Source organism: Passer domesticus, chromosome 1 (assembly GCF_036417665.1).
Source record: "Passer domesticus isolate bPasDom1 chromosome 1, bPasDom1.hap1, whole genome shotgun sequence".
NCBI classification, from domain to species: Eukaryota; Metazoa; Chordata; class Aves; order Passeriformes; family Passeridae; genus Passer; species Passer domesticus.
Window position 1 is genome coordinate 138,483,516 of NC_087474.1, and position 11,328 is coordinate 138,494,843.

Below are 11,328 nucleotides of genomic sequence, written 5' to 3' on the forward strand. Positions count from 1 at the left end.
CTCATGAAAAGATTAACTTTCTGTAAAGAAAAAGGTGTAAAAAGCAGCTCATTCAGCAATTTCTTACCTAGAACCTTATTCTTTTCCCATGCAAGTAGAAAGCAAAACCCCATTGACTTATGAGGGAGCAGATGATGCACTAATTTCTCTCAGTGTCACCAGCATGAAGGAAATGGCAAGTTGTTGCTCATGCAAACAATCACATTCGGCCAAACAAGGAAAACACGCTTACAGATTGTTGCAATGTCAATGCAAATTATGGTAGTAATTAAAACTCATTTCCCATGATAAATCACTGCTGGAGATCCTTGTAAGAGTATCAGAAATAGGAAAGAATTTCACAGCCACTGAAAGAAATTCTGTTTCTGTCTGGGGAGAAAATGACATTCTTCATAGACAGAGGAGTGAAGCACAGTCTTGGCAAGGAGTAACTAAGAGATAAAGATATTATGAAGTAATCAGGCTGTAATGCTTCAAAGGAATACTAAAAAAAATAAAGGTACATTATTTCCTTTTTATTGGGATTAAATGCTTGTAATAACAGTATTGTTTTAACCTTGCCAATATGCTGTCAGTGTCAATTTTATTTAAAAGAACGAAAAAAACCAAAAGGCTATTATTACATAGAATTCAAGCTGATAGAGTGAAACCTTTTTGCTTATATGATTGCATTTAAAATTAAAGTCTGTATGTCAAATGAAATCCTGGCACATACGCATACATTTCATAGGAGCTTTTGGGCTTGACATATGTACCCCTGTGACAATAATATCATCAAATAATAGAAACTTTGTATATCTATTAAAAAAATAGCAATTTGGTAACAAATTTATATAGACTTGTTATAGATTGTCAGAAATAAGAATAATGGACTTAGTACAAATCCAAACCATATGTTCCATGAAAGAGTATGTCCTTCCAGCATTTTTTAAAGCTATAAATTATCTATCACACTACCAATAAAGTACTGTAGAGGAAAGGTCACCGACCCCAAAGCACTGACATTTAGTTCAAGAACCAACCCCTGCAGCTTAGCACTTCATCCAAATTTTCAGATGTGGAGGGGATCTCTTTTTTCCTTTTCTTGTGATGTTTTCCCACAGGCTAGTCTGCTTGCTGACGTTTCCATGATAATGTTCTTCACATTCCGTCAATTTCCATTTAGTAGCTCTACTACAGTAACAGGAAACTTTTAGATCATCTCCTCTGTGTATACATAGAGGTGCTGTGTATGCTCTGTGTCCTCATAAGCATTTACTTGGCTGGACCACTGGAAAATTACTTTCAACTTGCTAAATGCTGTTAGTTTGAGGGTAATGGTGCCACAGGTCTGGTGGTCATATGTGAGGAAGGGAGCTGTAAGGACCGGCTTTCTTTCAGCAGAATAAGGGGAAGAGTGGCCTGTGGGACAGGCTTTGCATCCATGACCCAGGTCCATCAGGAGGCTAACATCCACAAAAATGTTGCATAAATAGCACACAAGTGGGAATGAGCAAAGTACCCAGGGTGGGGTGGGGTGAGAACCAAAAAGGAGATGAAAAGAGACTACAAAAGTCTGAAAGTGATTTTTCATTGCAAGCTGTGGTAACTTTGTTATCATTGCTTTTCATTTTTCCTCATCTTGCTACTTCTCATTCTGGCCAAATCCACCTGTGAAAGATTACAGATTGCATTCTCAGGTGGGGTAAGTCAGCGCAGCTCCATTGGGCCCAGATGGCAACGCTGCTCCCCAAAGGTGTTATTACTGTGCCCGATGCCTGTACTGGGGTCAGCCAGCTCCAAAACACAGAAATTGAGAAATAGAAACTGCTGGTTTCTCCTTACCCTGACTTTAAAATGTCCTGCTTTCTAAATACTTCAGCCTTACTGTTACAATAACCCTAACTGCTTCCCATTTAAAATATTTCTTCATTATGCATTGCACTGGAACAGCACTGGGCAAACAGGCTGTGGGCTGAACAAGAAACATAAGCAGAGAAGCGGAGTGGGAAACACCCTGAAAAATATTGCTTTGAGATTCTGCAGTTAAAGAGACTTTTCTGCACCTCATGTGGTATCAGTCCCCTTTCTCCCTTCAGCCTTCTTAGTTTACCAATAAACCAGATGACCTACAATATAAGAATTTCCTTGCATATGAAATTTGCAGAAGAGCAGCCCACAAGACAAAAATTTTCCCTGCAGTTCTTATCCTTTTTATAAATTAGAAGCAGCTATTTGTTCATGGAAACATGGATTTGCAATTCTCACACAGGTACTGATCCAGCACTGTAAGTGAAAGCCCTTTCTCTTCAAAAGCAGCTGTCAATTTGTATCTAAATGTGCATTCATTCCTGCTGCACACAGCAAAGCTGTCAACACCATCCAGTCAGTTATTTATTCACAATGTTATATATACAGATATAGCATGGTAATAAGTGGTCTTTTGCAGGAATTACTTGTTTTTTTCCTCCTGACTATTATTGCACATAATCTTCCTAGTTTGCATTCCAGGTCAGGAATGCTCCAGGGGGTTACTTGGGGAATGGTTCTCCAGCTCAATAACAGGATCATCACTCATATGCAAAAGGCTCTGAAGAGATTTTGCCATTCCTTTATTTTTCCCTTTTGATTAATACAATGTATGGAAGGTTTGTTTGGGGCAACTATAACTCTGTCAGAGAGGTACCTCTTGAGAACCTTGGAAGCTGAACAAGTTCAACTTTGTTTCTTACTCCTGAAATCCAAATGTTCAAAAAGGAACTATTTGGACAATTATGATACCCATCTGTACATTTTTCTTTCTTTAGGTGAGGGTGAAGAAACTAAGATGTGAGGAGCTGAAGAGAAGGTCAGAGGCAAAGACAGTGAAGAGGACTGAGATGAATAAAGGGTCATCAACCCTGCACATTGAACATCTTCCTGTAAACTTGGCATGTTTGCTCCTATTGTGAGACTTTTTCACCTTGACAAAATGGTAGAAAAGGGGATTAGTGTAATATATTTATTTTTACCATTTTACTTTAATGTACTCTTCTTCCTTCTCTTCCCTTCTCCCTTCCCTTCCCTTCCCTTCCCTTCCCTTCCCTTCCCTTCCCTTCCCTTCCCTTCCCTTCCCTTCCCTTCCCTTCCCTTCCCTTCCCTTCCCTTCCCTTCCCTTCCCTTCCCTTCCCTTCCCTTCCCTTCCCTTCCCTTCCCTTCCCTTCCCTTCCCTTCCCTTCCCTTCCCTTCCCTTCCCTTCCCTTCCCTTCCCTTCCCTTCCCTTCCCTTCCCTTCCCTTCCCCTCTTATGCTATGAACACAGATCCTCTGTAACTATTTTTCCAAGGAAAAGCATCTTCTCTTGCTGCTATAGCTAGGGATTTCCCCTCTGTTTCATAAATGAATTAAATTCAGGTGGCTTAGTATAATTTGATTTAGTTTGATTTGGGCTGGCATGGAAGCATTAGGATCATCTCAGGATTTTGTAATTCAGATGACAGAGATCAGCAGACATGCCTAAAGCCTTTCAACAAATTTAGAGGGAATTGCAAATTTGGCAGTTTTGACACACACAAGCCAGTATGTCTGCATTTTTCTTGACCAGTGGTCTCACAGTTGGTGGCGAGGAGTGCTTACAGCTCTCAGCACAGTGAGATCAGTAGGAACTCAGCACCTCTGTAGTAAGGCCACAAGAAGACAGACACTCAAATCCTGGTGCTTGCCCAGAGATTTGCTGATGATAAGTTACAGGCAAACAGCTCATACATCCTAACACATAGAAAATTTTATATAAATAAAACAGAGCCATATACAGTGAAAATGTTGATGAATAATTTTTGACAATTGCAGCTCTCTCATGCTTGTTTTAGGTTTCAGCGGAGTTGCCAAAAATTCAGTCTTCACAGGAATTCATGGGAACATTTTCCTTGGTTTTGATCTGTGTGAGTTTCAGCCTGGTAAACTTATGAATACAGCAAAAATCACAGAACTAAACTTATTCAGAGCCCTTGAACTCCACTTGTTTTCCAAACTGAAACTGACCCAAGTTGGAAATGTCGTAAATATTTTGGCTAGAAAATATCCTAGGTTCTTCTCAAAGCCTCCAGAGTCTAGGAGAACATTTTGATCATTGTGACCAATTTGTTATGTGTGTTAACAAAAGTTGTAGTCTAAAGGATACAAAATAGTGTTAAGGTTTCATGAAGCAAGTTCTCTAACTCCATATAGGAGCTGAGCTTCTCAGGAATGGGCTTCTGAATTGTTTTGGCAGACTAGGAATGGGATAATTATTAATTTCTTAAGTAAAACTCCTACACTAAACACCTTCTGTGTGATGAGGAACACTTGAGTTATTATCTTTCGCTGTCTCAGATACATGCCACTAAATTTTTAAAAATTTGATGAGTTACAGGATTTCTGTGGTTATTGTTAAGATTTATCTTGAAGATGAGAAGATGCAATGATCCTGACTACTCAGAAAAATATTCTTTAAGTCATTACTATTTGGTATAGCAGCAGAGTATCTTTTAAAAAAAATTAATAGCAAATCACCAGTTTGCCTGTAATACAATCTAAGTGACCTATGAATTCTGCAAAAAAAAAAGAAGTGTGTGTGTTATCAAAATCATAAAGCAGATCACTGCAGTACCTGAATGGTTTCAATGGAATATTTCACTGATGAAAACATCCCATGAATTCTTTCTTATTAGACTTTGGAACATTTACTTGGACTTGACCTTTACTATATAGAGTGAAAACTGAATAAAAGATTGGAAACAAATGTTAATGGTAAACAGCAATATACTGAGCTGGAAAAAGTCTGCAGGGATTATAACTGATCCTGATTTTATTTAATTACTTTATTTGCATGATAATACAATTTATATATACATATATATACATCTATGTGCGTGTGTGTATATGTGTGTGTAAAAGGAGGTTGGTAATACATTACCAGCTCTCCTGTCCCTCTTTCTCAAGAATCAGTTTTGTTTTCCCTGCCTGCATGGTGCTGATTTCTAGCTACAATCTGCACCATGCACATGAAATAAGGACCTGGGAACTGTGAAACTTTATTTCCTTTCTGGTTCCTGTTTTTCTGGCCCCAGTGATTGCTTAGTCTTCTTCACATGTACATTTCTCCAAAGGGACTTTCAGGGTTAGAAATATGTGCAGGAAATAGCACAATTAGATTCAACTTAGGAAACAACAGAAACATATATCTCAGGAAAAAAAAATCCTAACTGCATAATCATCAGGAGGGAAATACTCGGAAGCACTTGCGTTTATAAAGATTTCGGGAAGATAATAGGTAGCAAATCAGATGTGACTTAGATCTTGTTATACCAAAGGTGCAGTTGGGTTTGTAAGCCATGTAGACAGGCATTTTATCAGTTCTCAGCGAGGTAGTTTTCCCTCTCAAGGTACTGCAAGAGACTTCCCTATGGGATTAGACACTCAGTGAGGTTCTGGGCTTGTTTGTTTGTGAGTAAAGTCTCAGTCTCTGTGATAAGCCACAGACATGGTTGAGGTTATAGAGAGAAACTGTAAAGGCTCAGAGAAGTAAATTCATATGTTTTAGCAAAGTGAAGACTGTTTATGATGGAGGGGGCAAAGTCAGGGAAGGACAGTGAAGACACTTGTAGGGCTTACTACAAAGTCAGTAATTTTTTCAATTTGGGCACCAATCTTGGGATGATTCTTTTTCCTCTCATACCTGTCCTGACCTCCAGTGCTTTGTTTCCTCATGGAGAAAGTAATTGCAGAAATATCAATCAGGGTAAAGAAGTGGACTAGAGATGGAGATTTCTTATGCCATTATGACAGTTTATGCCTGATTCACTTACACTGGAATGAGATTTCTCCTCATTGATCAATCTGACTAGTGTTGGCCAGAAACTATGAATAAAGGGTGGGAAATTCTTCACTGTACCAGGAGAAGAGTAATAAATACAGATGTACCAACATCACCCCAGACACTGCCCGTGTCTTTTTATTGTTCCTGCCAATATTGTTACAAAACTTGTGCTCTACCTCATGCAAGCTGGGTTGGAAATAGCAGCAAATATTACTTAAGTGCTATTTAGAATCAGATAAAACCACAGGATGAGCAGGGGCTGGGGCCACTTCAGAAAATCATTGGCAAAAATATCCCAGCAATGATGTCTCCTGAAATGATATTAATATCACTATGCATTTCCAAAACAGACTAGAAATGACAAGGACTACAAGAAAAGTAGATGCAGTCAAAGACACATTGAAGTTCATGTGTGAAGATCTGTCCATTGAGCAATTCTGGTGATTAAGAGAAAAACAAGAAAGGACTCAACACACTATATTTTAAAAGAGCTGTAATTTCAGGTATTTTATTAATTTTCATGGTGCTAATCCGAGAAATGTTGTAATACAGAAAGTTGCTAATGATATAGCACAAAATCACAGAATGGGCTGAATTGGAAGGGAGTCACAAGGATAATTGAGTCCAGCTCCAGGCCCTGCACAGCACCATCCCCAAGAATCACACCATGTGCCTGAGAGCACTGTCCAAATGCATCCTGAACTCTCTCAGGCTTGGTGCTGTGACTGCTTCTCTATGTGTTTTATGTTCTGGTCAAACCCAGAGCTAGACAGCACTCAAAATTTCCTAACACCTAATTCTCTTTCTGCACTTCACGTTTTCACTGTCATGATCTAACGGAAAAGGAGTCCCCACACGGATATTTGGGCTGGACTGAGTCTCTCTAACATCCTTGGACAGGCCAGAAGTCTTTTCCCAGCTCACATGCTGAGGCTGTGATCTGACATGGAGAGATGTTCCAGGAGTTGCTCTGAAGAGTCAGTGCCTGTTCTCTTGTAATCCTGAGATCCTCGAGACAACAGCTGGGAGCAGATAGTATTTTGCTATCTGTAATGGTATGTATTATGCTATTCAAACCAGAATAGCACCTGGAGGGTTCAGTCAAGGTGGGTTAAGAGTTATATGAACATGTAAAACAGACAGGCAAATGTTAGGCAAAAAGAATTATCATTGTTCCCATTTTCAGGGGAAAACTAGGAAACAAAATCACATTTTCAAGGATGATGAGGGAGTTTTGCATATGGTCTGCATGGTTTCTTTAGACTCCTTTAAAATTCCAGCTAAAGAGATGGTTTAGATTTCAGGGTTAACTTCATCTGAAGGCAGCTGAAGATGCAAGAAAATAGGTGAGAAAATAGGCCTGTAGCAGTCTGCCTGAGTTACACAGGGACTCTGAATCCTGCTACTCATATGTAGCAATAGGCATTTGAACTGGGGTGTGTTTGTTGTGTTGCTTGTGTACAACACAGCATGCTTCCATGGAAAAGCTTCACCCTGCACATTTAAAACATTTGCAGCATCTCTTTGCAATCTCTGAAAAATTGTACTGCTTAAAATAAAGCATTTCAGTTAAAAGAAATTACACTGTCAGTTAAATGGCACTATTTTCTTCTACTGACTCTGAGAATATGCATTCCTTCAACAGCCAGAGCAAATATGAGTTTCAAGGTGTTTAAACAAATGTACACTTGAGTTGAAAGAAGTTTGCAATAACTAGGTTCAATAAAAAATTCTAATTGTAGGCCTCAGGTTAAGTCCTGAAACACATTTTTTGGTCCCCATGTGTCTTGTTTCCAAGATGGCAGCACCTGGAAAAACATGGAGTTTGATTTTCGTGAGAGATGTGAGCTTGGATAGTCAGGACTGCATTGCACCAGCCTGTTTTAGAAGTGGTGGCAATGTTGCTGCAGTTTAAGTGGATGTCTTTTATACTAGGGAATAAGAATGTGTTGGAAACACATGTAAGAAAAACATGGGTCATAAGCAGTTTCCATGCAATAAAGTTAAGAAACCAACAGTCTCTTTCAAAAGCCAAGTCAAAACTTTATTAATATTGTTACAGCAAAACGCTGTTGCTTTCTCTAAAGCTGTTTTTATCTAAATGTCCCTGAAATTGCATATTTTTATTCCTACAGGGGGGAAATGGGAAAAACGGACAGTACTTCTTAGTACCTTCCCAAGTTTGCTGACATCCTTGTAGAAAAATGCAATCCTTAAAGTAAATTGAAGTTTTAACAAGATTTTACCAATTTCCTTATGAAGGTTGCCTTTTCCTTCACATAATTTCCTGTGGTGAAAATAATCTCAGTGGTCCCTGAACTCTGCTTCCTCATCAGTAAAAGCTTACAGCAAAATCAAGTGCAAAATGTGAGCAGTTAATCCTCACATGTGTAAGATTATTTGGTCTGGTTTTGTTGTTTGTTTTTTTTTTTTTCTTTTGAGAACCATTTTGCATCATTTCAGTTGCTGCTTCTAATGGCAGTAAATGCAGATGGGATGAACCAAGAGCTTCTTCCTGAAGGGCAGGTTACAAACACTGTCCCCTGGTGGGGCACAACAGGCTGTGGGACGCTCACAAGCCATTCCTGCAGTGGGGAGTCTGAAGCTGCCCTCCACAGTAAATTAGTACATTGCTCGTGTTCTGTTTGTTTCCACATCCCCTTCTCGGCTGAACTAAATGTGATAATTAAACTGGACAATTAATAAATGATGAGCATAGGATGACTGGGGGCAGTGTTTCATCGTAAAGAAAAAGAAGCATCAAAAGCGCTGAGAAAAACAGCAAGTAACAGGCAGACCCCAGGCAAGCTTTCCCACAAAGCTCTGCCAATATGCCTCAGTCCTGATTTACAGCACTCCCGTGGCTCCCCTCTGAGCTGTGTCTGCTCCAGAAACTGTCAGTGGTGTGAAACAGCTTTAGGAGTTTTTGCAGGTGGACTCCTCTCTGCTCAGGGCTGCACTGAAGTCTTACGTGTCTCTGGGCTGCAACATAAAAGGCAGAGTGGGGGAAAGCGAACACATTTTGCAGGAACTGATCCTACTCTCTGCTTTGCCTTAGACTTCCCAAGTGGGTCTGGATAAGGTTTGTCATCTCGCTGTCTAAATTCCTTCTGTGTAGCTTGGGGATGCTAAGAGCAATATTACCTACCTGCTGCATAGCAGGGAGTGTGCTGGTTAATTACTGAGTGTTTATACAGTGGGGTCAGCAGAGAGAGTGCTATATGATAGCTAAATATTAGTATGAAATCACAGCAGATAACTGCACATATCCTCCCTTGCACAGCATGGTGATATTTTATCTTCTTGTTATTTTGAGTCACATTCTCCAAAAGCTGAAAATACTTAGTGTCTGTTTAAAAGAAATATTTCAAAGAACACATGCTGGTTTGAGTTGTTTCCCACTGTGCATAGCACCTGCACACAACCGACACTGGTGAGCTTTTTGCTTTAATAGAAAAGGTAAAATGAAGTGTTACTTCTCTTTAGGTTCTGTTAAAGGGAACACTATTAAAAATACTTGTTCCCTAGCCAACTTTTCCCCCTTTTTTTTCCCTGCAGTTGTATCTGCTTTGGTGTACATCTGTGCCTGAATGTGTTCCTCTTGCCTTTATGCCCTGACAGGCGTCTCCCACCAGAGGCAGGTTTATGAGACATATGCCACTTCATTTTTGGAGGGAGAGTGAAGCTTTCATAGAAGATGAGGCCAGTTTCCCTTGTCACCACAGATGACACAGTGCCTTCCTGCAGGCAAGGATGAAGCTGGGGTGGGTGAGTCAAGGTTGATGGGTCCTCAGCTGACTGTACAGGTCTAGAGGTGATAAACACCTTTTATCACACAGCTCCCACACTGTTCAGGGTGGAAGGTGGAGCAGTAGCAGCTGCTGCAGCAGCGTTTTTGGTAGTGCCCCCATAGCAGTATGTCACCCATCCCAGGGTGGTGGGACAGTTTTCTCTCCTCAAGCAGGTCACTGTGTGTTGTTCAAGATGCAGGAGAGTGTGAATGCAAGAGAGTGGCACCTTTCAGTGGGGCTTGGTATCTGGGGCTCAGAACTGCCAGCTGTAACATAGTGTAGCACAGACCATCCTGCTGCAGGGGCAGGATCAGTTGAGGAATTTTTCTTCAAGAAGGAAGGTCAAGAGACACTGTTCTTTACTAGTGACCAGGGAAGTAACTCACAGATCCAAGCCAAATGCACACAGCAACTCTTATATGTATAGAGCCTTGGGGGATAATATTACTTGCAAAACAGAAGGGACAAAACCAAGCTGTTTTCTGTCTCAGCCACTAAGGGCACCAGGTGGACCAGCAGCTTGGAGAGGTACAGTGAAGGGGAGGTAAGTGCTACATGCAGTTTTTAGAAAGGACTTGGTATTGCTCCCTGTAAACAAGCAGACAGGTCACTGTGCCCTACAGTTGATACAAAGCCAAGGAATGACTATGTCAGACAGATGAAGACATACTGGAGACACCATGTGGAAATGGTGTCCATGGGGGCTGGTTTTTCCCTTCCCCTGCCTGACATAAATTCTTTTGAAAAAATATGAAACACAGTTAGAGAGTGAGTCATCTTGGGATGACCATTCTCTTTATCCAGTGGGGGAAAGCCTTGGTGGGACCCAGCCATGTGGGGGCTATGGCATGATACTGAGAAAAGTCCTAGTTTCCTCTCAATGCTGGAGATTTGGCATCTGCAGAAAGGTCCAGGAAGGGTCTGTAGGGTGCTTCAGCAGGTACAGGCACAATCTAGGGTCCTGGTTCCTGTCAGGGTGGAACTGATGTGGACCTCTTGGAGGCTGACATCTTACTGACATGTGCATGAGAAGTGCCACCAAACAGTGCTCTGTGTCTCAAAAAACGGCATTTCCCACAGGCAGTCAGCCTGCTGACCTGCCCACACAGGGCTCTCAGAATACCTGATCTCCTGGGAAGTTTGCCTTCTTCCACTCATAAAAATATTATTTATTCTTTAAGTCTGCATACATGCCAGCCTTCATTCAGACTTGGACTTTACCTCTCCAACACCTCAGTCAACTGGGCATCAGTCACTGAATATGTAAGGCTTTTGAAAATTAGCAGTGTTCTGTGTGAACTATTTCTGTGTAGAAAGAAAGGCACAGGATCCCTCCTGGACCCATGCTGTCATCTCAGGAGATGGACCTGGGACCACTGGCCACTGCTATAAACAAGAAGTCTGTGACTACTCCCTGAGCCCCAGGTTTTGAACTAAAACGTGACAGCCACACGGAGACTGCTGCATTCACTCAGAAAGGTGTGCAGAGAAGGACTGGGGCCAGGTACCCCAAGAGGTGCAGTACAGCCTTTCCACCAGAACCCATCTGAGGTGGAAGATGAACCTTGATTCCATCTTGCTCAGACTCCTTGCCATTGCTTGCTGCAAGCACAGTATTTTCTCAGAGTAGTCTCCAGAACTAATGTCAAAAAAATAAATTGAACTGTGTGATGCTCTCATTTAATTTCCAAATATCTAGTATGGATGACTGGTTGATCTGGCA